This window comes from Pan troglodytes, chromosome 2 (genome assembly GCF_028858775.2).
Source record: "Pan troglodytes isolate AG18354 chromosome 2, NHGRI_mPanTro3-v2.0_pri, whole genome shotgun sequence".
NCBI lineage: Eukaryota > Metazoa > Chordata > Mammalia > Primates > Hominidae > Pan > Pan troglodytes.
The window spans coordinates 54892302-54919588 of NC_086015.1; the positions used below are offsets into that span (position 1 = coordinate 54892302).

Sequence of the window (27287 nt, forward strand, 5' to 3'; positions counted from 1 at the left end):
ATTCTCTCCTGCCTCAGCCTCCCAAGTAGCTGGGACTACAGGCACATGCCACCATGCCCAGCTAATTTTTGTATTTTTAGTAGAGACTGGGTTTCACGGTGTTGGCCAGGATGGTCTCAATCTCTTGACCTCATGATCCACCCGCCTCGGCCTCCCAAAATGCTGGGATTACAGGTGTGAGCCACTGCGCCCGGCCCGGTGTGGTTTTTTTTGTAGGACATATGACACTCTGGCCAGAGTTCTTACATTGATTTTTTCTCATATCTGCATGTGGGTGTTCCTTTAACTACAGTGTAGGTTGAGTACAGTCAGTTGACTTTTCTGGATGTTTTCACAAAGCTGAGGCTTTGTGTGGTGGTTTTATTTGAAGCTGACTTCTTGTCTCTAGTTTCAGAGGGAGTTATGTTAGTGAGGTATTTTTGGTGTTGAAGTTTTGGGATATAATCCAGAAGGCGACACTTAGGCTCATTGGTCAGTTGGTAGACTCTTGCTCAGTTGTGTGGCTCCTCTGTGTTTCCTCATAGCTGCAGCCATGTTCCCTCTCAATGCTGTGGAAGTGTGGGTTCCTCTCTTTCTTGAGTGCTGGCTGTAATTTATGACTTTGTACTTCTTGGCTGCCCACTGCAGCTCTGTGCCGAGTGTTTATGTTTCTTTCCCAGCTTAGAGGCAGCAGAGGAAGAGATCTTGGTACTGGTTGTGGCCAAGGGTCATTTGGTTGACTCTTGGGGACCCCAACCCAGAGAGATGCAGGTCAGAATTTGCTCAGTGCAGTCAGTCCATGATGGAGGGTTTGTACTGCGGGCCCAAGTCAGGGGTTCCTTGTCTGGTGATGAGCCATGGGGGTTGTATGGGACCTGCAGGAGACAGAATGGCCTGCTCTTTTTGGGTTGACTGCAGCTTGTTGGAGGTGTGGATAAGGCCCTTAGGGTCTTTTCTTCCTCTTTTCTGAGGATAGGAAGGGCACTTCCATTGTAGAAGCAGTGCCAGAGAGGCTTTCAGATGCCCCTGGAGGCTCTGCTTAGGGAGTTGCTGAGTTGGTACTGGCTTGATAGTTCTGGCTCTATAGTTGATAGTTGAGGCTTAGGCCTGGAGGACTTACCCAGTGAGGAGATATGGGAACTGGTACTCATATAATAATCTGGCCACTTTTCCAAAGGGCTGCTACTGTATGCTTGGGGTATACTCAACTGGCTGCTGGCCCAAAGCCACTTGTAGGAGGTGGCTGGAGACCACGGTTGAGAGGTCCTGTTTGGTGAGGAGTAATGGGTCAGGACCTACTTAAAAAAGCAGTCAGGCCATGTTTTGGTAGAGCAGATGTGCTGTGCTTGGGGTCCTGTTCAGTTCCTGCTCACTTCAGAGACTCCAAAGCCCAAAGTCTGGAATGGCCAAACAGCAAAGATGGCAGCCTGCCCCTCCCCCTGGGAGCTCCTTCTTAGGGAGGTTCAGTGCCACTACTTGTAGCTGGCTGGAATTCCAAGCCAGTGGGTCTTATCTTCTGAGGTGCCATGGAAGTGGGGCCTGCAGGCCGTTGCTGCTGAGCTTTCTGGATTCAGTCTCTTTCCTAGGGGTACATGCAGCAGTCTAACCTTCCACTTTGCTGTAGCTCTAGTTACTTTTGCTGGAAGCCCAAGTATCTAGGGCTCCAGGGTCTCCATGCATGCCTGAGTGGCTGCTCTGCCGAGACTCTACGTAGCTCAGACTGAAGACTGAAAGTCCTGGTTTAGTGGGATCTCCTGATCCGAGGGTTGCAAACATCTGTGGGAGAAGCATGGTTTTCCAGGGTTGCTCATTCACTCACCACTTTGCTGGGTCGTGGAGGATCTCCTGGCTCTATGTTGCTCCCAGGTGGGTCGTTGTCCTGTCTTGCTTTTCTTTGTTCTCTGTGGGTCAAGTTGTTTCCTTGATTAATCCCAATGTGAGTACCTGGATGTTTCAGTTGAAGGTGTTGTATTTACTCACCCCTTTTGTTCCTGTGAGAGCCACATACACTAGCTTCTTCTAGTCAGCCATCTTTGCCACTCCCCAATGGTCAATTTTTGAGAATGTCCCATGCGCAGATGAGAAAAAGGTATATTCTGTGGTAGTTGCTTGGAGTATTCTGTAGATGTCTATTAGGTCATTTGGTGAAGAGTTTAATTTAAGTCCACAGTTTCTTTTTTCTCTGCCTCAGTGATGTGTCTAGTTCTGTCTGTGGGTATTGAAATTCTCCACTATTGCTGTATGGCTCTCTGTCTCTTTTTGTAATTTTGGGAGTATATGTTTTATATCCTGGGTGGTATGATATTGGGTGTGTATATATTTGAGATAGTTAAATCTTCTTTTGAATTGAACCCCTTTATCATTGCATGATGGCCTTCTTTGTCTTTTTTTTCCTGTTGCTGGTCTTAAGTCTGTTTTATCTCATAGAATAAGAGCAACCCCTGCTCTCTCTTTTTTTTTTTTTTTTTTTTTTTTTTTTTTTTTTTTGCTTTGCATTTGTGTGATCTTTATCCCTTTATGTTGAGCCTTTGGGTGTCATTACATATGAGATGGCAGCAGAAGGTTGGGTCTTTTTTTTTTTTTTTAAATACAAATTGCCACTCTGTGTCTTTTAAATGCGCCATTTCATTTATTTATGTTCAAGGTTGATACTGCTATGTAAGGTTTTGTCCTTGTGATAGTATTGTCAGCTAGTTGCTTTGCCGTCTCAATTGTATAATTGCTTCATATGATACGTGAGCTTTATACTTACATGCACTTTTATGGTAGCAGGTATCTTTCATTTTCATCTTTAGAACTCCTTTGAGCATTTCTTGCGAGATTGATTTGGTGGTGATGATTTCTTTTAGCAGTTGCTTGTCTGGATGTGCATAATTGTTTGGCTTAGTTCCTGGGTGCTTTCAGGGGGCCAAAGCTCTGTATGTGTTCCCTAGTTGTGGATATCTTCTGTGTGGCAGCTTTCTCAGATACTGTTTGTTGTAGCCATGTATTGGATGAATTAGCTTACATATATCGTTCAGGGCAGAGGATAGGGAGAACTCAGGAAACTTATCTAGCGCCAAGCCCTTCGGGCAGCATATCTTTTATTTGGTGGTACAGTTCAGGCCGAAATCCAGAAGGTGGTGCTTAAGAGTAAGAGCTGGTTCTCCCTTAGGTAGGCTGATGGTAAGTGGAAGCACCTGCTCTGATGTGGGGTTGGTGGAAAGCGATCCTGTTGGAGTGTGCTTAGTTCTTAGGGGAGGGGCTGAGGAGTGCATCAGCTCCTTGTCATTATTCAGTGGGAATGCAGTCTGCTTCCCTATCATGACTTTGTTGCAGGACTCATGACCTTCACTTCATAAACACTTTGTCTTTTTCATTCCTGGCTGCAGTGTGGCTGCAGGCTGTGGATATGCCCTTCTCATGGCTACCACCAAAATGAGCCCTGGGCACAGCCTTTCCCCCTAATCCAGAGCAGGCAACTCCATGAATTGGCTGTCCTTTATTGCCAGGACACTGCCATTTTGTGTAGGGAGGGGGAGTTGGACCCTTCCTTTCATGTAGGCCCAAGTGGCACGGACTCACATTCAGCAAGGGTGGAGCCACCATGAAAAGCACAAACAACACAAACAACACTTTCTCCAGGTACACACGTGTCATCCTCCAGTGGGAAGAACTACTGCTGCTTCTGCAACAATCGATGGGAGCAGTTAGGATGGGAGAGGACCCATTCTCCACAGCCATTTCCGGGTGTTGGTGCTGGCCCCCGCAGTGATTGGCACTACTCCTATGTTTTATTTGTGCCAACGAGGGCTTTGGTGGGCTGCACTTCCCCCTCCCTTATGGGTGGCCCACACTGAGGGTTAGATCTCCAGGCATCCTGCAGCTTCCCAGGGACTTGATGGTTCTCTGTGTTTGTCAAAGTCACAGTGGATTGTAGGGTATATTTGCAGGGGATCTTGTGGTGCTGTGACTCAAGGGCAGAGAGTCCTTGGGCATGGTAGTGGCTTACGACAAGTGCCGAACCTGTATGGCATGGTCTGTCTCAGTTCAGATCTGAGGGGAATGCAGATAGCCTGTGTGAGCTGGCTACCCAGTTCTTTGTGCTTGACAAGTTCCCAAATAATCACCAATAGCATAGCTCTGGGTTACAAGGGCAGAGGGTCTTTCCAACAGTTTGGTGATTCATAGAATGTTACAGGGGTGAGTGCAGCAGAGAAGTACTCCCACCTACACTTTCCATGAGACCCCAGTTTTCCAGGGGTCGATCTTTGCTAGACTCTCGATGCTTTCCTTTTTGCATCCCATGTCCTTCCCATGGCTACTGTGACAAGTCCTGGCTACTTTTTCTCAGTTTTTCTTTTGGGATTTATCCGTTCACCAGTAACTTTGGTCTTCTTTCTGAGAAGAGCTGGCACCTGACATCCCTAGTCAGCCATCTTGAGAACAAACAAACTCTGTGACTGTGTTATTTCACTTAACGTAATGATCACCGGTTCCATTTATGTTGCTGCAAATGACAGGATTTTATTTGTTTTTATCATTGAGTAACATTCAGTTTTGTATATATACTATATTTTCTTTATCCCTTCATGTGTTGATGAACACTTAAGGTGATTTCACATCTTGGCTATTGCCAATAATGCTCCAATAAACATAGGTGTGCAGCTCTATCGTCCACACACTCATTTCTTTTTCTTTGGATATGTACCAAGCAGGGGATTGCTGGATCATATGGTAGTCCTTTTTTAGTTTTTTGAGGAACCCCTATATTGTTTTCTATAATGGCTGTGTCACTTTACATTTCTGCCAACAGTGTATGTGCTTTTCTCTACATTTCTTGCCAGTATTTTTTATTTTTTGTCTTTCTAGTAATAGCTGTTGTAACTAGGGTAAGATGGATATCTCATTGTAGTTTTTATTTACATTTTCCTGATTATTAGTGATATTGAGCATTGTTTAATATACCTGTTGCCATTTGTACATCTTTTGAGAAATGTCCATTCAGGTATTTTGTCCATTTTAAAATTGGATTTTTTTTCTTTTGCTATTGATTTGAGTTCTTCATATATTCTGGTTATTAATCCTTTGACAGATGGATAATTTGCAGATTATTTCCTTTCGTTCTGTAGGTTGTCTCTTCACTTTATTGATTGTTTGCTTTGAAGAACTTTAGTTTGATATAATCCCATTTATCTATTTTTGCTTTTGTTGCCTGTGATTTTTCAGGGCTTCCCCAACAATTTTTGCTCAAACCAATGTCCTGTAGCATTTTTCTAATTTTGTTTTGTTTTAGTAGTTTAATAGTGCCAGGTCTTACATTTAAGTTTTTAATCCATTTTGAGTTGATTTTTGTATATGGTTGAAGATGGGGATCTAGTTTGGTTCTTCTGCATAGGGATATCCAGTTTTTGCAGCACCATTTATTAAAGGGACTCCTTTCTCCAATGTATATTCTTGGTTCCTTTGTTGAAAATGAATTGGCTGTTAAGTGTGTGGACTTATTTCTGAGTTCTCTATTCTGTTCTATTGATCTATGTGTGTTTTTATGCCAGTCATGCTGTTTTAGTTACTATAGCTTTGCAGTAGTATATTTCGAAGTCAGGTATTATGATGCGTCCAGGCTTGGTTTTTTTTGCCCAGCAGTAGCTATTTGGGGTCTTTTGTGGTTCCACATACATTTTAGGATTTTTTTTTCCTTTCTGTGAGGAGTGTCAGAGGTTTTCTCTTTAATTTTTAATGTTTAATTTTGGGGGGTACATAGTAGATTTATATATTTATGGGGTAAATGAGATGTTTTGATACAGGCATGCAATGTGTAACAATCATACCATGGAGAATGGGGTATCTATCCCCTCAAGCTTTTATCTTTTGTGTTACCAACAGTCTAATTATACTGTTTTAATTATTTTTAAATGTACAATCCAATTATTATTGACTGTAGTCACCATGTTGTGCTTTCAAATTTTAGGTCTGATACATTCTCCTTATTTGTTTATACACATTAACCATCTCCACCACACCCTCTGTTTCCCTATGACCCTTCCCACCCTCTGGCAACCATTCTTCTACTCTCTGTCTCCATGAGTTCTGTTGTTTTGGTTTTTAGATCCCAGAAATAGGTGATAACATGTGATGTTTGTCTTTCTGTGCCTGATTTATTTCACTTAACATAGTGATCTCTAGTTTCATCCATGTTGTTGCAAATAACAGGATCTTATTCTTCTTTATGACTGAATAGTACTCCATTGTATATGTGTACCACATTTTCTTTATCCATTTGTCTGTTGATAGATGCTTAGATTACTTCCAAATCTTGGCTGTTGTTAACAGTGCTGCAGCAAACATGGGAACGCATGTATCTCTTCGATACACTGATTTCCTTTCTTTTGGATATATAACCAGCAGTGGGATTGCTGGATCATATAGTAACTCTAGTTTTAGTTGTTGGAGGAAACTCCAAACTGTTCTCCATAGTGGTTGTACTAATTGACATTCCCACCAACAGCATACAAGGGTTCCCTTTTCTCCACATCCTCATCAGCATTTGTTATTGTTTGTCTTTTGGATATAAGCCATTTTAACTGGGGTGAGATGATATGTCATTGTAGTTTTGGTTTGTATTTCTCTGATGATCAGTGATGTTGAGTACCATTTCATATGCCGGTTTTGCAGTTGGTATATTTTCTTTTGAGAAATGTGTGTTCAAATCTTTTGCCCATTTTTTGATCAGATTATTCGATTTTTTTCCTATAGAGTTGTTTGAGTTCCTTGTATATTCTAGTCATTAATATTTTCTCTTATTCTGTGGGTTGTTTGTTCATTTCGTTGATTGTTTCCTTTGCTGTGAAGAAGCTTTTTAACTTGATGTGATCCCGTTTGTCCATTTTTTCTTTTGTTGCCTGTCCTTTTGGGGCATTACTTAAGAATTTTTTGTCAGGGTCAGGCGCAGTGGCTCACGCCTGTAATCCCAGCACTTTGGGAGGCTGAGGTGGGCAGATCACGAGGTCAGGAGATTGAGACCATCCTGGCCAACATGGTGAAATCCCATCTCTACTAAAAATACAAAAATTAGCTGGGCGTGGTGGCATGTGCCTGTAATCCCAGCTACTCGGGAGGCTGAGGCAGAAGAATCCCTTGAACCAGGGAGTCAGAGGTTGTGGTTAGCTGAGATCATGGCACCGCACTCCAGCCTGGTGACAAAGGGAGACTCTTTTTTTTTTTTTTTGAGACAAAGCTTTGACCAGACCAATGACCTGGAGAGTTTCCCCAAAATTTTCTTCTAGTAGTTTTGTAGTTTGAGGGTATATTCAAATCTTTCATCCATTTTGATTAGATATTTGTATATGGTGAGTGTTGGGGTCTAGTTTCATTCTGCATATGGATACTCAGGTTCCCCAGCACCATTTATTAAAGAGAATGTCTTTTCCTCAGTGTATGTTCTGGGCACCTTTGTTGAAAATGAGTTCACTGTAGTCGTGTAAATTTGTTTCTGGGTTCTCTATTGTGTTCCTTTGGTGTATATGTCTATATTTATGCCAATACCATGCTCTTTTGGTTACTATAGCTCTGTAGTATAATTTGAAGTCAGGTAATGTGATTCCACCAGACTTGTTCTTTTTCTTAGGGTAGCTAAGAAACAGCTATTCTGTTTCTTTTGTGGTTCCAAATATATTTTAGGATTGTTTTTTCTGTTTCTGTGAATAATGTCATTGGTATTTTAGTAGGGATTTCATTGAATCTGTAGATTTCTTTGGGAAGTATACTTTAACAGCATTGATTCATCCAGTCCATGAACATGGAATGTTTTTTATTTTTTGGCATCCCTCCAATTTCTTTAGTCAGTGTTTTATAGTTTTTTTTTTTTTTTTTTTTTTTTGAGACGGAGTCTCGCTCTGTCGCCCAGGCTGGAGTGCAGTGGCTTGATCTCGGCTCACTGCAAGCTCTGCCTCCCGGGTTCACGCCATTCTCCTGCCTCAGCCTCCTGAGTAGCTGGGACTACAGGCACCTGCCACCACGCCTGGCTAATTTTTTGTGTTTTCAGTAGAGACGGGGTTTCACTGTGTTAGCCAGGATGGTCTGGATCTCCTGACCTCATGATCCGCCCACCTTGGCCTCCCAAAGTATTGGGATTACAGGCGTGAGCCACTGCGCCCGGCCAAAACCAACTCTTTTTTCATTTTTTAAAATTGTTTTGTTTATTTCAATTTTATTTATTTCTGCTGTGAATTTTTTTTTTTTTTTTTTTTTGGAGATAGGGTCTCAGTGTCACTCAGGCTGGAGTCAGTGGTGTGATCTCAGCTCACTGCAACCTCTGCCTCCTAGGCTCAAGTGATTCTCCCACCTCAGCCTCCCGAGTAGCTGGGACCACAGGTATGTGCTGCCATGCCCAGCTAATTTCTTGTGTTTTTGGTAGAGATGGGGTTTTGCCGTGTTGGCCAGGCTGGTCTCAAACTCCTGAGAGCAAGTGATCCACCTGTTTTGGCCTCCGAAAGTGCTGGGATTACAGGTGTGAGCCACCATGTGCGACCTGATCTTTATTATTTTTCTTCTACTGATTTTGGGTTTGATTTGCTCTTGCTTTGCTAGTCCTTTAAGATGGATTGTTAGATTATTCATTCAGAGTTTTTCTTCTTTATTGATGTAGGTACTTATACCTGTAAACTTCCATCGAAGTACTGCTTTTGCTGTATTTTTCTTTCCAGAAATTTGTCATTTTTTAAAAATTACTTCACTGATCCACTGGTCATTCAAGAGCATGTTGTTTTATCTGCATACATTTGTATAGTTTCAACAAGTCTTTTTGTTATGATTTCTAGTTTTATTCCATTGTGGTCAAAGAAGATGCTTAATATTGTTTCCATTTTTAAAATATTTTAAGAGTTGTTTTGTGACCTAGTTTGTCCCTGAGAATGATCCATGTGCTGAGAAAGAGAATGTATATTCTGCAGCCTTTGCATGAAATGTTCTGTAAATATCTATTCGATTCATTTCATCTGTAGTGCAGATTAAATCTGATGTTTCTTTGTTGATTTTCTGCCTGGAAGATATCTCCAGTACTGAAAGTGGGGTGTTGATGTCTCCAGCTATTATGGTATTAAAGTCGATCTTTCTCTTTTGCTCTAATAATATTTGGTTGGTATATTTGTGTTCTCCAGTGTTGGTTGCACATATACTTAAAATTGTTATATTCTGTTACTGAATTGACACTTTATTGTTATATAGTGTACTTCTTCAACTCTTCTTATAATTTTTGTCTTGAAATCTATTTTGTCTAAGTATAGCCACTTCTACTCTTTTTTGGTTTCCATTGGTATGGAATATCTTTTTTCATGTTTTTATTTTTAGTCCACATGTGCCTTTTTAGGGTAAGAGTGCTTCTTGTAAGCAAAAGATCATTGGGTTTTGCGTTTTCGTTTATTCAACCGTGCTATATCTTTTGATTGGAGAGTTTAGTCCCTTTCCATTCAGCATTATTATTGATAAGTAAGGACTTATTCCTGTTCTTTTGTTATTTGTTTTCTGGTTGTTTTGTTGTCTTCTCTTTTTTCTTTCTTTCCATTCTATCTTCTTTTTTGTGAAGATATTTTTCTGCGGTGATATGATTTAATTTTTTGCTTTTTTTGGATCTCTTGTATTTTTTTTTTGTTTGTGATTACCATGAGGCTTGCAAATACTACCTTATTATCCATTATTTTTAGCTGATAACAGCTTAACACTGTTAGCATAAACATACAAGCAAAAAGAAAACTTAGAAAAACTTCACTTTAATTCCCCTGCTTTTCAACTTTTTATTGTTTCTTTTTATATTTTATTGTACTGCCTATCCTGAATAGTTGTAGTTATTATTTTTTGTGGGTTAATCATTTTGTCTTTCTACTTAGGATAAGAGTAGTTTACACACTGCAGTTACAGTTTTATATATAATATTCTATATTTTTCTGTGTACTTAGTATTACCGATGAGTTTTGTACCTTCAGATGATTACTTGTTGCTTGTCGTCATCCTTTTTCTTTCTGATTGAAGTACTCCCTTTAGCATTTTTTGTAGGACAGGTCTGGTGTTAATGAAATCCCTCTGCTTTTGTTTATCTGGGAAAGTCTTTATTTCTCCTTCATGTTTTAAGTGTATTTTCCCTGGATACATTATTCTTGGGTAAAAGTTTTTTTTTTTTTTCTTCAGCACTTTAAATATGTTATGCCACTCTTCTTGCCTGTAAGGTTTCCATGGAAAAGTTTGTTGTTAGACATGTTGGAGCTCCATTGTATGTTAGTTATTTGCTTCTTTTCTCCTGCTGCTTTTAGGATCCTTTTTTAAATCCTTGATCTTCATGAGTTTGATTATTAAATGTCTTGAGGTAGTCCTCTGTGGGTTAAATTTTCTTGGTGTTCTGTAACCTTCTTGAACTTGGATATTGATGTCTCTCGCTATGTTTGGAGGGTTCTCTGTTATTATTTCTTTTAGTGAAGTTCTGAACCCTATTTCTTTCTCTACCTCCTCTTTAATGCCAACTCTCAGATTTGCTCTTTTGAGGCTATTTTCTAGATCCTGTCATCTTGCTTGTTTTTTATTCTTTTAACTTTTGTCTCCTTTGTGTATTTTCAAATAGCCTGTCTTAAAGCTCACTAATTCTTTCTTGTGCTTGATTCATTCTGCACGATGAGTCATTCTTGATTCAACAGACTCTGGTGCATTATTCAGTACATCAGTTGCATTTTTCAACTCCAGAATTTTGGCTTGATTATTTTAAATTATTTCGATCTCTTTGCTAAATTTACCTGATAGAATTCTGGATTTCTTTTCTGTGTTATCTTGAATTTCTTTGAGTTTACTAAAAACAGCTATTTTGAGTTCTCTGTCTGAAAGGTCATATATCTCTGTTTCTCTAGATTTGGTTCCTGGTGCCTTATTTAGTTTATTTGGTAAGGCCATATTTTCCTGGATATGGTCTTGATACTTGTAGAGTTTTGTCTGTGGTAGGCATTGAAGAGTTAGTTATTTAAGGTAGTCTTTGAGTTAGTTATTTGTTGAGCTTGTTTGTCTTTCTTAGGAAGGCCTTCCAGATATTCAGAGGGACTTGGATGTTGTGATTTAAGCTGTGTCTGCTTTAGGGGGGACCCCAAGTCTAGTTAATGCTGTGGTTTTTTCAGACTTGTAGAGGGACCACCTTGATGGTCTTGGACAATATCTGGAAGAATTCTCTGTATTACCAGACAGAGACTCTTGTTCTCTTCTCTTACTTTCTGCCAAACAAGAAGTCTCTCTCTCTGTTTTGAGTCACCTGAAGCTGGAGTTTGAGTGACACAAGCACCTCTGTGGTCACCACCACTAGGACTGTGCTGGGTCAGACCTGAAGCCAGGTCTCACCGGGTCTCACCCAAGGCCTGTTGTAACTACTCCCGGGCTACCACATATGTCTGTTCAAGGCCCTGGAGCTCTAGAATGAGCAGCTGGCAAAGCCAGTCACGTCTGTGTCCTTCCCTTCAGGGTACTGAGTTTCCCCAGTTCCTGGGTGAGTTTAGAGGTGATATCTAGGAGCCAGGGACTAGAGTCAAAAACCTTAGAAGTCTACCTTATGTTCTCTTTTACCATAGCTGAGCTGGCACCAAAACCACAAGACACCGTCCTTCCCCTTCTTTCCTCCCCTTTCCGAAGGCAGAGGAGCCTCATCCTGTGGCTCCTGCCATCACAGGCCCACGGGGCCTACTGCCAGACTACCACCAATATTTTAAGGCCAAGAGCTCTTCAGTCAGCTTGTGGTGACTCTTTCCTGGCCTGGGAATCACCTTCAGGGCAGTGGGCTCCTCCCTGGTCCAGGACAGGTCCAGAAATGCAGTCCAAGAGCCAAGTCCTGGAATCAGGGACCCAAGAGCCTGCTTTGTTCTGTACCCACCTATGACCACGCTGGTTCCTAAGGTGCAAGAGAAAGCCCTGTTTCCTTTTCCCCTCCACTTTTCTCAGGCAGAAGGCTTGCACGGTAGCCAACACAGCTGGAAATGTGCTGAGTTTCCCCCGAAGCCAGCAAGTCTCAGATTCTCACCCAAGACCCTTGATGTAGTACCTGGGTATCACTCCTGGTTATTCAGGGCCCCAAGGGCTCTTTAGGTAGCAGATGATGAATTTTGCTAGGATTTTGCCCTTCCCTTCAAGGCAGCAGGTTCCCTTCTGGGCCAGGGTATGTCTAGAAATGTCATCTGGGAGCTAGGGCCTGGAAAGGGGACCTCATGACCTCACGACTCTGAGCAGTGCCTTATCCTGCTGTGACTGAGCTGGTATCCAAGATGCCAAAGTCTTCTTCACTGTTTCCTCTCCTCTCCTCACACAGAAGGAAGGGGTCTGTTGAAGCTGCAAGCTGTGCAGCCTGGGGTTAAGGGAGAGGTGATGCCAGCACTTTCTTAGCTACCCTAGCTGTTATCTCATTAGATTGTGTGTTCCCTAATCCACTGGCTCAGGGCCTGGTTCACCACTGGGACTCACCTAGGAGTTACAGTCCTTGTGGCCTAAACTGCCTTTTAAATTTATTTAGAGCCCCAGAGCCTTTAGCCTGAGGTGGTGAGACTTTCAGGAACTCAAGTTCCAATCACTGAGATCAGCTATTCTCCTCTGCCTAGGGCTGGTTTAAATGCTTTCTTCATGGGCACACATCAGCCAAATTTATTCTGGTTTTTATTTCTGCTCTAATGGAACAGCTTTGAGTTCAGTACCTCCCAATTTCTGCGCTGTTTCTCCCCCAGCATACAGAATTGTTTTCTGCACTATGCAGTAGCTGCTATGGGTTGGGGGAAGGGTGGTGTCTGTGATTCAAAACGGTTTTTTCTACTTCTTCATTTTCTCTTTCAGTAATGTAAAGTTAAAATCGGATGCTGTAAGTACTTGCCTGAGTTTTGGTTTTCATGAAGGTGTTTTTTTTTTTTCTTTTCTTTTCTTTTTTTTTTTTTTTGTTAAATTGTACTCTTAGTGGGGTGATCAGTGGAGCCTTCTGTTTCAGCATCTTGCTCCATCTTTTTCTCCTGTCATTGGTATTTTGATAGGAATTGCATTAAATGTATAGATTGCTTTGGGAAGTATAGATATTTTGCTGAATGTGATAGGTCACACCTGTAATCTCAGCACTTTGGGAGGCTGAGGTGGGAGGGTCACTAGAGCCCAGAAGTTCGAGACCAGCCTAAGCAAGATGGCAAGACCATATGTCTGCAAAAAATTAAAAGAAAAAATTAGCTGGGCATGGTGGGTATATTTGTAGTCCCAGCTACCTGGGAGGCTGAAGCAGGAGGATCCCTTGAGCCTAGGAGTTTAAGGCTGCAGTGAGCTAATTGTTCTACTGCACTCCAGCCTGGTGATGAAATGGGACCCTGTATCTTAGAAATAAATAAAGAAAAACAAAAAACAAAAAAAGTATAGGCATTTTAACAATATTAATTATTCCAATCCATGAATCTGGCATACCTTTCCATTTATTTTGTGTCCTTTTCAGTTTCTTTCATTACTGTTTTGTAGTTTTTCTTGTAGAGATATTCCACTTATTTGGTTAAATTTATTCCTAAGTATTTTATTTTATTTTTGGTAGCTATTGTAAATCAGATTGCTTTTTTGATTTTTCACTGGTAGTGTATGTAAATGCTACTGATTTTTGTATGTTGAGGTTGTATGCTGCAACTTTACTGAATACGTTTTTCAGTTCTAAGCTTTTTTGTGGTGGAGTCTTTAGGTTTCTCTAAATATAAGATCATTGTGGCCATAAAAAAGAATGAGTTCATGGGCTTTGCAGGCACACGGATGAAGCTGGAAGCCATCATTCTTAGCAAACTAACACAGAAACAGAAAACCAAACACCACACGTTCTCACTCATAAGTGGGAGTTGAACAATGAGAACACATGGACACAGGGAGGGGAACGTCACACACCGGAGTTGTGGGGGAGGGGTGGGAGAGCATTAAGACAAATACCTAAAGCATGCGGGGCTTCAAACCTAGATGACGAGTTGATAGGTGCAGCAAACCACCATGGCACATGTATACCTATGTAACAAACCTGCACGTTCTGCACATGTATCCCAGAACTTAAAGTAAAATTAAAAAAAAATTATGTTGTCTGCAAACAAGGATAATTTGGCTTTTAAAATTCCAGTTTGGGTACCCTTTCACTTGTTTCTCTTGCCTGTTTGTGCTGGCTAAGACTTGTAGTACTATGTTAAATAAAAGTGGTGGGAGTCTTATCTTTGTCTTGTTTGAGATCTCTTTGGAAAGACTTTCAATTTTTCCCTGTTCCTTCAGTATGATATTAGCTATGGGTTTGTTATATGAGGCCATTATTGTGTTCAGGTAAATTCCTTCCATACCCAGTTTGTTTAGAGGTTTTATCATGAAGGAATTTTGAACTTTATCAAATGCTTTTTCAGCACCCATTGAAATGATGATACGGGTTTTGTCTCTGATTTTGTTGATGTGATATAACCTGTTTATTGATTTTCACATGTTCAACCATCCTTGATTCCCTGGGATGAATCCCACTTGATCACGATGAATGATGTTTTTGATATGTTGTTGAATTTGAGTATTTAATATTTTGTAGAAGATTTTTGCATTTATATTCATCAGGATTATTGGCCTATAGTTTTCTTGTTTGTTGTGTCCCTGTCTGATTTTGGTATCAGAGCAGTGCTTGCCTCGTAGAATGAAGTTGCAATCATCTCTTCCTCTTTAATTTTTGAATTAAAAAAAAAAACAACTGTTGTGTTTTGAGAGTCTTCGCCTGTTCGCTGTTGAGATAATATGAAACATTTTCATGATATATTGAACAAGAACAGAGCTGAATAATCCAGCTCTACTGGAGCATTAAAAAAAATTCTTTACCATAGTGTAAGGTTTAAATGCAACTGGCAAGAGGGTGCATGCTATGTAAAACATAATAAGATTACTGCTGCTATACCAAGTATTTCCAGTCTGTTTCTGAGAAACAGAACCTGTTCCTCAGGTTCTGTTGAAATACTGGTAATATCAATATTTTTATCAGAATTATTCATGTTAAAAAACCATTTAAAAAGAGAAATCAAAATTCCTCTGTAGTCATGTATTAACTCAAGCTTTATCTACTTAAATTAGTTTTATTTGCCTCCCGTTTGTAAACCTGTGTTTCACTAAAACCAGAGCAATAAATCTTCCATACTTAAGTATCTTTCTTGCCTAATAAAGGAAAAATACAAAATGATTATTAAAGAAAAATATATGAACTAACAAATCCTTTTGTTTTAAATATTTTAAGGTTTAAAATATTTAGTATTTTATTCAGTATAAATATTTAGTGAATAAATATTTAGTATTTTATTATAGTTTGTAATTTCTAGCAGGAACACATGATTTGAATGAATATCCTAATGGCAAACCACAGTAAAATATTCAGCTGCATTTGGGGAAGAGGGGTAGAGATGATCTTCAAAGCCTTCTAGTTGTCTTGATCAGAGGTACACTGGTTTGTATTATTGTAACATTTATTAGGTGATCTAGTTTGCTTTTCCTTCACCTAGGGCCTTTTACTTGTCCAAAGGACATTTTCCTTCACTTTAAAAATTTGGCTGACAATTTACTGATGAGATTCATAATTTTTTTGGTTACTCTGGTGTTTTGACATATTTGCTGTGTTCTGGGCCACATCCTAGAAGATCACCGTAACTTCTGTTTCCTGCATGGCTGCAAGAACCTCTAGGTCAAGCTTGTCCAACTCATGGGCCATATGCAGCCCAGAACAGTTTTGAATGTGGCCCAACACAAATTTGTAAATTTTCTCAAAACATTATGAGATTTTTTGCAATTTTTTTAAAAAGCCCATCAGCTCTCGTTAGTGTTACTGTATTTTATGTGTGGCCCAAGACAATTCTTCTTTGAGTGTGGTCCAGGGAAGCCAAAAGATTGAACACTCCTGCTCTAAATCACTAAGAATTTCATTGCATCCAGGCATTTCTGCCATTCCAGGCATTGCTCCAGGAAAATTACCAGGCATTCCCCCTGGGAAAGCAACCTGGAAGAGAGCCATACTGAGCTCCTGAATGTCATCTGGCTTCTTTCTCCCTCTGAGCTCTCTCATGATCTTACGGAGCCTTCTTAACCCTTTTTATTCTTTCTTTGATTTCTTACTCTTGATATTTCTATTCAACCTTTTTCTAATGTTGTGCAATTTTCTTGGCCCTCAGTTGAACTTCTTTCAGCATTGTACTAGTATCTTCATCATAATCCAGTTATGGTCAGGGGCAAGATTATAGCTGCTTCTTTCCAATGGCCCAGAAATCTGTGTGCTTTCCCTCACCACTTATAAGGCTGAGCCAAATCAGAATTTATTTCATTTGTTCTGTCAGTCTCGAATGGCAGTGTTTGGCTTCTGTAATGTGATGAAGATACTGACTCTGTTGACATACAGAATGGTCAAGCGAGGATTCAGCTTGATGGCATCTCTGAACAAGACAGTGGCTTTCTGTAGTGCACCATTATCTAGGGCTTCAATGGCAGCCACTTTTTCTTTTCTTTTCTTTTCTTTTTCTTTTTTATGTTGGAGTCTCGCTGTGTCACCAGGCTGGAGTGCAGTGGAGTGATCTCATTTCACTGCAACCTCCGCCTCCTGGGTTCAAGCAATTCTCCTGCCTCAGCCTCCTGAGTAGCTGGGATTACAGGCGTGCACCACCACGCCTGGCTAACTGGGAGTAACCTAACTGGGAGACATCTCCCAGTAGAGGCTGACTGACACCAAATACAGCCGGGTGCCCCTCTGAGACGAAGCTTCCAGAGGAAGGATCAGGCAGCAACATTTGCCGTTCTGCAATATTTGCTGTTCTGCAGCCTCCGCTGGTGATACCCAGGCAAACAGTGTCTGGAGTGGACCTCCAGCAAACTCCAACAGACCTGCAGCTGAAGGTCCTGACTATTAGAAGGAAAACTAACAAACAGAAAGGACATCCACACCAAAACCCCATCTGTACGTCACCATCATCAAAGATCAAAGGTAGATAAAACCACCAAGATGGGGAGAAACCAGAGCAGAAAAGCTGAAAATTCTAAAAATCAGAGCGTCTCTTCTCCTCCAAAGGAATGCAGCTCCTCGCCAGCAATGAAACAAAGCTGGAAGGAGAATGACTTTGACGAGTTGAGAGAAGAAGGCTTCGGACGATCGGTAATAACAAACTTCTCCGAGCTAAAGGAGGATGTTTGAACCCATTGCAAAGAAGCTAAAAACCTTGAAAAAAGATTAGACGGGTGGCTAACTAGAATAAACAGTGTAGAGAAGACCTTAAATGACCTGATGGAGCAGAAAACCATGGCACGAGAACGATGTGACGCATGCACAAGCTTCAGTAGCTGATTTGATCAAGTGGAAGAAAGGGTATCAGTGATTGAAGATCAAATTAATGAAATGAAGCAAGAAGAGAAGTTTAGAGAAAAAAGAGTAAAAAGAAATGAACAAAGCCTCCAAGAAATATGGCACTATGTGAAAAGACCAAATCTGTGTCTGACTGGTGTACCTGAAAGTGACAGGGAGAATGAAACCAAGTTGGAAAACACTCTGCAGGATATTAACCAGGAGAATATCCCCAAGCTAGCAAGGCAGGCCAACATTCAAATTCAGGAAATACAGAGAACACCACAAATATACTCCTCGAGAAGAGCAACTCCATGACACATAATTGTCAGATTCATCAAAGTTGAAATGAAGGAAAAAATATTAAGGGCAGCCAGAGAGAAAAGTCGGGTTACCCACAAAGGGAAGCCCATCAGACTAACAGCAGATCTCTTGGCAGAAACTCTACAAGCCAGAAGAGAGTGGGGGCCAATATTCAACATTCTTAAAGAAAAGAATTTTCAACCCAGAATTTCATATCCAGCCAAACTAAGCTTCATAAGTGAAGGAGAAATAAAATCCTTTACAGACAAACAAATGCTGAGAGATTTTGTCACCACCAGGCCTACCTTACAAGAGCTCCTGAAGGAAGCACTAAACATGGAAAGGAACAAATGGTACTAGCCACTGCAAAAACATGCCAAATTGTAAAGACCATCGATGCTGGAAAGGAACAAATGGTACTAGCCACTGCAAAAACATGCCAAATTGTAAAGACCATCGATGCTAGGAAGAAACTGCATCAATTAACGAGCAAAATAACCAGCTAACATCATAATGACAAGATCAAATTCACACATAACAATTTTCACTTTAAATGTAAATGGGCTAACTGCTCCAATTGAAAGACACAGACTGGCAAATTGCATAAAGAGTCAAGACCCATCAGTGTGCTATATTCAGGAGACCCATCTCAGGTGCAGAGACACACAGAGGCTCAAAATAAAGGGATGGAGGAAGATTTACCAAGCAAATGGAAAACAAAAAAAAGCAGGGGTTGCAATCCTAGTCTCTGATAAAACAGACTTTAAACCAACAAAGATCAAAAGAGACAAAGAAGGGCATTACATAATGGTAAAGGGATCAATTCAACAAGAAGAGCTGACCAGCCTAAATATATATGCACCCAGTACAGGAGCACCCAGATTCATAAAGCAAGTCCTTAGAGACCTACAAAGAGACTTAGACTCCCAAACAATAATAATGGGAGACTTTTAACACCCCACTGTCAACATTAGACAGATCAACGAGACAGAAAGTTAACAAGGATATTCAGGAATTGAACTCAGCTCTGCACCAAGTGGACCTAATAGACATCTAGAGAACTCTCCACACCAAATCAACAGAATATACATTTTTCTCAGTGCTACATCACACTTATTCCAAAATCGACCACATAGTTGGAATTAAAGCACTCCTCAGCAAATGTAAAAGAATAGAAATTATAACAAACTGTCTCTCAGACCACAGTGCAATCAAACTAGAACTCAGGATTAAGAAACTCACTCAAAACCACTCAACTACATGGAAACTGAACAACCTGCTCCTGAATGACTACTGGGTACATAACAAAGTGAAGGCAGAAATAAAGATGTTCTTTGAAACCAATGAGAACAAAGACACAACATACCAGAATCTCTGGGACACATTTAAAGCACTGTGTAGAGGGAAATTTATAGCACTAAATGCCCGCAAGAGAAAGCAGGAAAGTTCTAAAAGTGGCACCCTAACATCACAATTGAAAGAACTAGAGAAGCAAGAGCAAACACATTCAAAAGCTAGCAGAAGGCAAGAAATAACTAAGAGCAGAACTGAAGGAGATAGAGACACAAAAAAACCTTCAAAAAATCAATGAAGCCAGGAGCTGGTTTTTTGAAAAGATGAACGAAATTGATAGACTGCTAGCAAGTCTGATAAAGAAGAAAAGAGAGAAGAATCAAATAGATGCAATACAAAATGATAAAGGGGATATCACCGCCGATCCCACAGAAATACAAACTACCATCAGAAAACACTGTAAACACCTCTACGCAAATGAGCTAGAAAATCTGGAAGAAATGGATAAATTCCTGGATACATACACCCTCCCAGGACTAAACCAGGAAGAAGTTGAATCCCCGAATAGACCAATAACAGGTTCTGAAATTGAGGCAATAATTAATAGCCTACCAACCAAAAAAAGTCCAGGACCAGACAGATTCACAGCTGAATTCGACCAGAAGTAGAAAGAGGAGCTGGTACCATTCTTTCTGAAACTATTCCAATCAACGGAAAAAGTGGGAATCCTCCCTAATTCATTTTATGAGGCCAGCATCATCCTGATACCAAAGCCGGGCAGAGACACAACCAAAAAAGAGAATTTTAGACCAATATCCTTGATGAACATTGATGCAAAAATCCTCAATAAAATACTGGCAAACCGAATCCAGCAGCGAATCAAAAAGCTTATCAACCATGATCAAGTGGGCTTCATCCCTGGGATGCAAGGCTGGTTCAACATATGCAAATCAATAAATGTAATCCATCACATAAACAGAACCAAAGACAAAATCCACACGATTATCTCAATAGATGCAGAAAAGGCCTTTGACAAAATTCAACAGCCCTTCATAATAAAAACTCTCAATAAACTAGGTATTGATGGGATGTATCTCAAAATAATAAGAGCTATTTATGACAAACCCGCAGCCAATGTCATACTGAATGGGCAAAAACTGGAAGCATTCCCTTTGAAAACTGGCACAAGACAGGGATGCCCTCTCTCACCACTCCTATTCAGCATAGTGTTGGAAGTTCTGGCCAGGGCAATCAGGCAAGAGAAAGAAATAAAGGGTGTTCAATTAGGAAAAGAGGAAGTCAAATTGTCCCTGTTTGCAGATGACATGATTGTATATTTAGAAATCTCAGCCCAAAATCTCCTTAAGCTGATAAGCAACTTCAGCAAAGTCTCAGTATACAAAATCAATGTGCAAAAATCACAAGCATTCCTGTACACCAGTAACAGACAGAGAGCCAAATCATGAGTGAACTCCCATTCACAATTGCTTCAAAGAGAGTAAAATACCTAGGAATCCAACTTACAAGGGATGTGAAGGACCTCTTCAAGGAGAACTACAAACCACTGCTCAACAAAATAAAAGAGGATACAAGCAAATGGAAGAACATTCCATGCTCATGGGTAGGAAGAATCAATATCGTGAAAATGGCCATACTGCCCAAGGTTATTTATAGATTCAATGCTGTCCCCATCATGTGACCAATGACTTTCTTCACAGAATTGGAAAAAACTACTTTAAAGTTCATATAGAACCCAAAAGGAGCCCGCATTGCCCAGACAATCCTCAGCCAAAAGAACAAAGCTGGAGGCATCATGCTACCTTATTTCAAACTATACTACAAGTCTACAGTAACCAACACAGCATGGTACTGGGACCAAAACAGAGGTATAGACCAATGGAATAGAATAGAGCCCTCGGAAATAATACCACACATCTACAACCATCTGCTCTTTGAGAAACCTAACAAAGACAAGCAATGGGGAAAGAATTCCGTATTTAATAAATGGTGCTCAGAAAACTGGCTAGCCATACGTAGAAAGCTGAAACTGGATCCCTTCCTTACACCTTTTACAAGAATTAATTCAAGATGGATTGAAGACTTAAACCTTAGACCTAAAACCATAAGAACCCTAGAAGAAAACCTAGGCAATACCATTCAGGACATAGGCATGGGCAAGGACTTCATGATTAAAACAACAAAATCAATGGCAACAAAAGCCAAAATAGGCAAATGGGATCTAATTAAACTAAAGAGCTTCTGCACAGCAAAAGAAACTACCATCAGAGTGAACAGGCAACTTACAGAATGGGAGAACAGTTTTACAATCTACCCATCTGACAAAGGGCTAATATCCAGAATCTACAAAGAACTTAAACAAATTTACAAGAAAAGATCAAACAACCCCATCAAAAAGTGGGCAAAGGCTATGAACAGACACTTCTCAAAAGAAGACACTTATGCAGCCAACAGACACATGAAAAAATGCTCATCATCACTGGCCATCAGAGAAATGCAAATCAAAACCACAATGAGATCCCATCGCACACCAGTTAGAATGGCGATCATTAAAAAGTCAGGAAACAACAGGTATTGGAGAGGTTGTGGAGAAATAGGAGCGCTTTTACACTGTTGGTGGGACTGTAAACTAGTTCAACCATTGTGGAAGACAGTGTGGAGATTCCTCAGGGATCTAGAACTAGAAATACCATTTGACCCAGCCATCCCATTACTGGACATATACCCAAAGGATTATAAATCATGCTACTCTAAAGACACATGCACACGTATGTTTATTGCAGCACTATTCACAATAGCAAATATGTCACATATACACCATGGAATACTATGCAGCCATGAAAAAGGATGAGTTCATGTCCTTTGGAGGGAGATGGATGAAGCTGGAAACCATCACTCTGAGCAAACTATTGCAAGGACAGAAAACCAAACACTGCATGTTCTCACTCATAGGTGGGAATTGAACCATGAGAACACTTGGACACATGGTGGGGAACATCACACACCAGGGCCTGTCATGGGGTGGGGTAATGGGGGAGGGATAGCATTGGGAGATATACCTAATACAAATGATAAGTTAACAGGTGCAGCACACCAACATGGCACATGTATACATATGTAACAAACCTGCACGTTGTGCACATGTACCCTAGAACTTGAAGTATTAAAAAAAAAAGCCGTTTTGCTAGATATCTGTGAATGGCAAATAATCATGCACAAAGAGAAGTTTTTTCTTTATAAAAAAAAAGTTTGCTTCAACCATCAAACCTAATTAAGAAAATTCAAGAGAAAAATGAATGTCTATTATATTTACCCATGGGTTTGCTTACATTTTTTGTTTTTTCTTAGTGTAGTTCCATGGTTTTTTGTTTTATCATTTTCTTTCTGCTTAGAGAATTTTCATTCACTACTTTTTTTTAGGGTATTTCTGTTGATGACAAATTCTTTTTGTTTTCCTTCATCTGAAAATGTTTTGATTTGTCTTCCATTCCTGAAATGTATTTTTGGTAGATATAATATTCTAGATTGACAGTGCTTTTCTTTTAGCATTTGACAAATGTGCCACTTCCTTCTGTCTTCTATATTTTCATTGAAAATTATAGAAATTTGTATTTTAAATATTTTATACTTATTTTTCAAAAATCTAGAATGTAAAATACACATAACGTTTACCATGAGTGACATTTAGTACATGCATAATGTTTTACAAACATCACCATTATTATGTTCCAAAATGTTTTCATTTCCACAAACAGAAACTTCCAAGCCCATTAAGTGGTCATATTTTTTCATCCTCCTGCTGCTGACAACCATATGACTTCTTTCTGTCTCTGTGTATTTGCCTATTCTGAATATTTCATGTAAATGAAATTATATAATAGGTGTCTTTTGCATCTGGCTTCTTTCATTCAGCATAATGTTTTCTGAGTTCATTCATGTACGTTCCTTTTTATGGCTGAATAGGATTTCACTGCAAGTATATACCATTCTTTTTGATATGGAGTCTCGCTCTTTCAGGCTGGAGTGCAGTGGCGCCATCTCGCCTCACTGCAAACTCTGCCTCCTGGGTTCAAGCGATTCTCCTGTCTCAGCCTCCTGATTAGCTAGGATTACAGGCATCCGCCACCACGGCCAGCTAATTTTTGTAGTTTTAGTAGAGACAGGATTTCGCCATGTTGGCAAAGCTGGTCTTGAACTCCTGACCTCAGGTGATTTGCCCGCCTTGGCCTCTCAAAGTGCTGAGATTACAGGCATGAGCCACCATGCCTGGCTGGATATATACCATTCAATAATATGAACAGCTCATTTATTTATCAGTTGATAGACATCTGGGTTGTAAACAGCTTTTGGCTATTGTAACTGGTGCTGCTGTCTTTTATGGTTTTGATTAAAAATCTGCTGATAATTCAGATAGGTTTTTTTTCACTATAGATAAGGTGTTGTTTCTCTCTTGTCAATTTTTTTCTTTGCCCATGATATTCCAAAGTGACTATGTTGTAACTTGTGTATTTCCTTGGTTTTCTTCCTGCTTGGGATTCATTCAGCTTCTTGAATGTGTACGTTTATGTCTTTTTCCAAATTTGGAAAGTTTTGTGTCATTTTTAAAATTTTACATTTCAAATTAGACTTTATTTTTTAAAGAGTTTTAGGTTTCCAAAAACATTGTGCAGAAAGTACAGGGTTTTCCTCCCCGCCCCCCACAGTTTTCCTATTATTAATATCCTGCATTAGTGTGGAACATTTGTTATAATGGATGAACCAGTATTGATACACTATTAATATTATTTGTTTTTGACATTAGGGTTTACTCTTTGTGTTGTACCATCCTAAGGGTTTTACCAAATGCACAATGTCATGTAGCTATCATTACGGTACCATACAGAATAGTTTCACTGTCCTAACAATGTCCTTGTGTGCCACCTGTTCATCCTTTCCCACTTCCCCTAGGAACCTTGGCAACAACTGTGTTTTTTACTGTCTCTATGGTTTTGCTTTTTCTAGAATATCATATAGGTGGAGTCATACAGTATGTGGCCTTTCAGATTGATTTCTTTCACTTAGCAATATGCAGTTAATGTTTTCCCCATGTTTTTGTGGCTTTGTAGCTCATATCTTTTTATTGCTGAATCATATTTCATCATATGGATGTGCTACAGTTTGCTTATCCATTCACCTGTTGAAGGACATCATAGTTTCTTCCAAGTCTTGGCATTTATGAAGAAAAATGGTATAAGCTTTTATATGCAGTTTTTTTTTTTTGTATGGGCATCATCTTTTCAACTCATTTGGGTAAATACCTAGGTGTGTAATTGCTGGATCATATGGTAATGCTATGTTTAGTTTTGTATGAAACTGCCAGTGTCTTTTAAAGTGACTATACCATTTTGCATTCGTACCAGCAATGAATGAGGTTGAGTCACATCCTCACTAGTATGCCATTATTTCTTCATGTACTTTTTCAGTCCAACTGTCCCATTGGGCAGTTCTGATACCACCAGAGAAGGCTGACGGAGGGAGTCCTATTAATGCTGGTTAGGGGTGGAAGTCCAGATAATCCAGGCAATCTCCACTGCCACTGTGTGCTGGGAGCTTATTAGCTACTGGAGTAGAAGGTTTTGGGGTCCCTAAACAGTCAGCCACCTCTTACGTTACCCCAATGTGGGTTTGAGTGCTTCGTTACTGCCTGATGGTGGTGAAAGTCTAGTATCTCCAATTGACCTTACTCGTGTGGGTGGGGATTAGGTCACAGTTTTTTGGGGTGGGGGGCCGAGGGGGTTGCTGTTTGACAGCAGGGTAGTGGTTATTGTTTAAAAGTTTTCTGTCTTAATAGGATGACCTTTTCCTGGTTCTTTGGCTAGAGAGAGCAAGTTTTTGTTGGAGTTTCTTTCTGTCTGTTCCTGTTGGTGTTTCCAGGTTTCCAGCTTCTTCACTTTAAAATAGCCTGATACATATGGCAAAAAGATAAACTAGGGAATTCACCACTATGTTATTTTGTGTCTCCCACATTCCCTAGTTGGTCTGCCTTCTTCTCTCCACCTTTCAGAATATTTTTTATTTTGGAGATATATATATATATATATATATATATATATATATATATATATATATATATATATATTCCAGAGTTTTTAGGTATGCACTAGGTGTTATTTGGAGAAATACTGAAAAGTATGTTTATTTCATCTTCCCAGAAGTGTATGCCGAGCATGTATATTTTAAAGATTTTTACTATCAATTGTTTTTTTAAAAACAGATAAACGATAGTCATCATTTAGCTATGGTTACATGCAGTTGCTTTTTAAATCCTTTTTAAAAAAAAATTTTATTATTATTATACTTTAAGTTTTAGGGTACATGTGCACAATGTGCAGGTTAGTTACATATGTATACATGTGCCATGCTGGTGTGCTGCACCTATTAACTCGTCATTTAGCATTAGGTATATCTCCTAATGCTGTCCCTCCCCCCTCCCCCCACCCCACAACAGTCCCCAGAGTGTGATGTTCCCCTTCCTGTGTCCATGTGTTCTCATTGTTCAATTCCCATCTATGAGTGAGAACATGTATGTGGTGTTTGGTTTTTTGTCCTTGCGATAGTTTACTGAGAATGATGATTTCCAATTTCATCCATGTCCCTACAAAGGACATGAACTCATCATTTTTTATGATGACTACTGGGTACATAATGAAATGAAGGCAGAAATAAAGATGTTCTTTGAAACCAGAGAGAACAAAGACACAACATACCAGAATCTCTGGGATACATTCAAAGCAATGTGTAGTAGGAAATTTGTGCACTAAATGCCCACAAGAGAAAGCAGGAAAGATCCAAAATTGACACCCTAACATCACAATTAAAAGAACTAGAAAAGCAAGAGCAAACACATTCAAAAGCTAGCAGAAGGCAAGAAATAACCAAAATCAGAGCAGAACTGAAGGAAATAGAGACACAAAAAACCCTTCAAAAAATTAATGAATCCAGGAGCTGGTTTTTTGAAAAGATCAACAAAATTGATAGACTGCTAGCAAGACTAATAAAGAAGAAAAGAGAGAAGAATCAAATAGATGCAATAAAAATGATAAAGGGGATATCACCACCGATCCCACAGAAATACAAACTACCATCAGAGAATACTACAAACACCTCTACGCAAATAAACTAGAAAATCTAGAAGAAATGGATAAATTCCTTGACACATACACCCTCCCAAGACTAAACCAGGAAGAAGTTGAATCTCTGAATAGACCAATAACAGGCTCTGAAATTGAGGCAATAATCAATAGCTTACCAACCAAAAAGAGTCCAGGACCAGATGGAATCACAGCCGAATTCTACCAGAGGTACAAGGAGGAACTGGTACCATTCCTTCTGAAACTATTCCAATCTATAGAAAAAGAGGGAATCCTCCCTAACTCATTTTATGAGGCCAGCATCATCCTGATACCAAAGCCGGGCAGAGACACAACCGAAAAAGAGAATTTTAGACCAATATCCTTGACGAATATTGATGCAGAAATCCTCAATAAAATACTGGCAAACCGAATCCAGCAGCACATCAAAAAGCTTATCCACCATGATCAAGTGGGCTTCATCCCTGGGATGCAAGGCTGGTTCAATATACGCAAATCAATAAATGTAATCCAGCATATAAACAGAACCAAAGACAAAAACCACATGACTATCTCAATAGATGCAGAAAAGGCCTTTGACAAAATTCAACAGCCCTTCATGCTGAAAACTCTCAATAAATTAGGTATTGATGGGATGTATCTCAAAATAATAAGAGCTATTTATGACAAACCCACAGCCAATATCATACTGAATGGGCAAAAACTGGAAGTATTCACTTTGAACACTGGCACAAGACAGGGATGCCCTCTCTCACCACTCCTATTCAACATAGTGTTGGAAGTTCTGGCCAGGGCAATTCGGCAGGAGAAAGAAATAAAGGATATTCAGTTAGGAAAAGAGGAAGTCAAATTGTCCCTGTTTGCAGATGACATGATTGTATATCTAGAAAACCCCATTGTCTCAGCCCAAAATCTCCTTAAGCTGATAAGCAACTTCAGCAAAGTCTCAGGATACAAAATCAATGTACAAAAATCAGAAGCATTCTTATACACCAATAACAGACAAACAGAGAGCCAAATCATGAGTAAACTCCCATTCACAATTGCTTCAAAGAGAATAAAATACCTAGGAATCCAACTTACAAGGGATGTGAAGGACCTCTTCAAGGAGAACTACAAACCACTGCTCAATGAAATTAAAGAGGATACAAACAAATGGAAGAACATTCCATGCTCATGGGTAGGAAGAATCCATATCGTGAAAATGGCCATACTGCCCAAGGTAATTTACAGATTCAATG

The 27287-nt window shown here is 39.8% G+C and overlaps 1 protein-coding gene and 1 pseudogene across 12 annotated transcripts in view; one reads left to right on the top strand and one right to left on the bottom strand.

Moving 5' to 3' along the window:
- The window catches only part of DOCK3 (dedicator of cytokinesis 3), a 711354-nt gene that overhangs the window by 185953 nt on the left and 498114 nt on the right, over positions 1-27287 (top strand). The gene's annotated exons all lie outside the window — the stretch shown is intronic.
- Positions 15800-16754, bottom strand: LOC104005603 (hsc70-interacting protein-like; annotated as a pseudogene).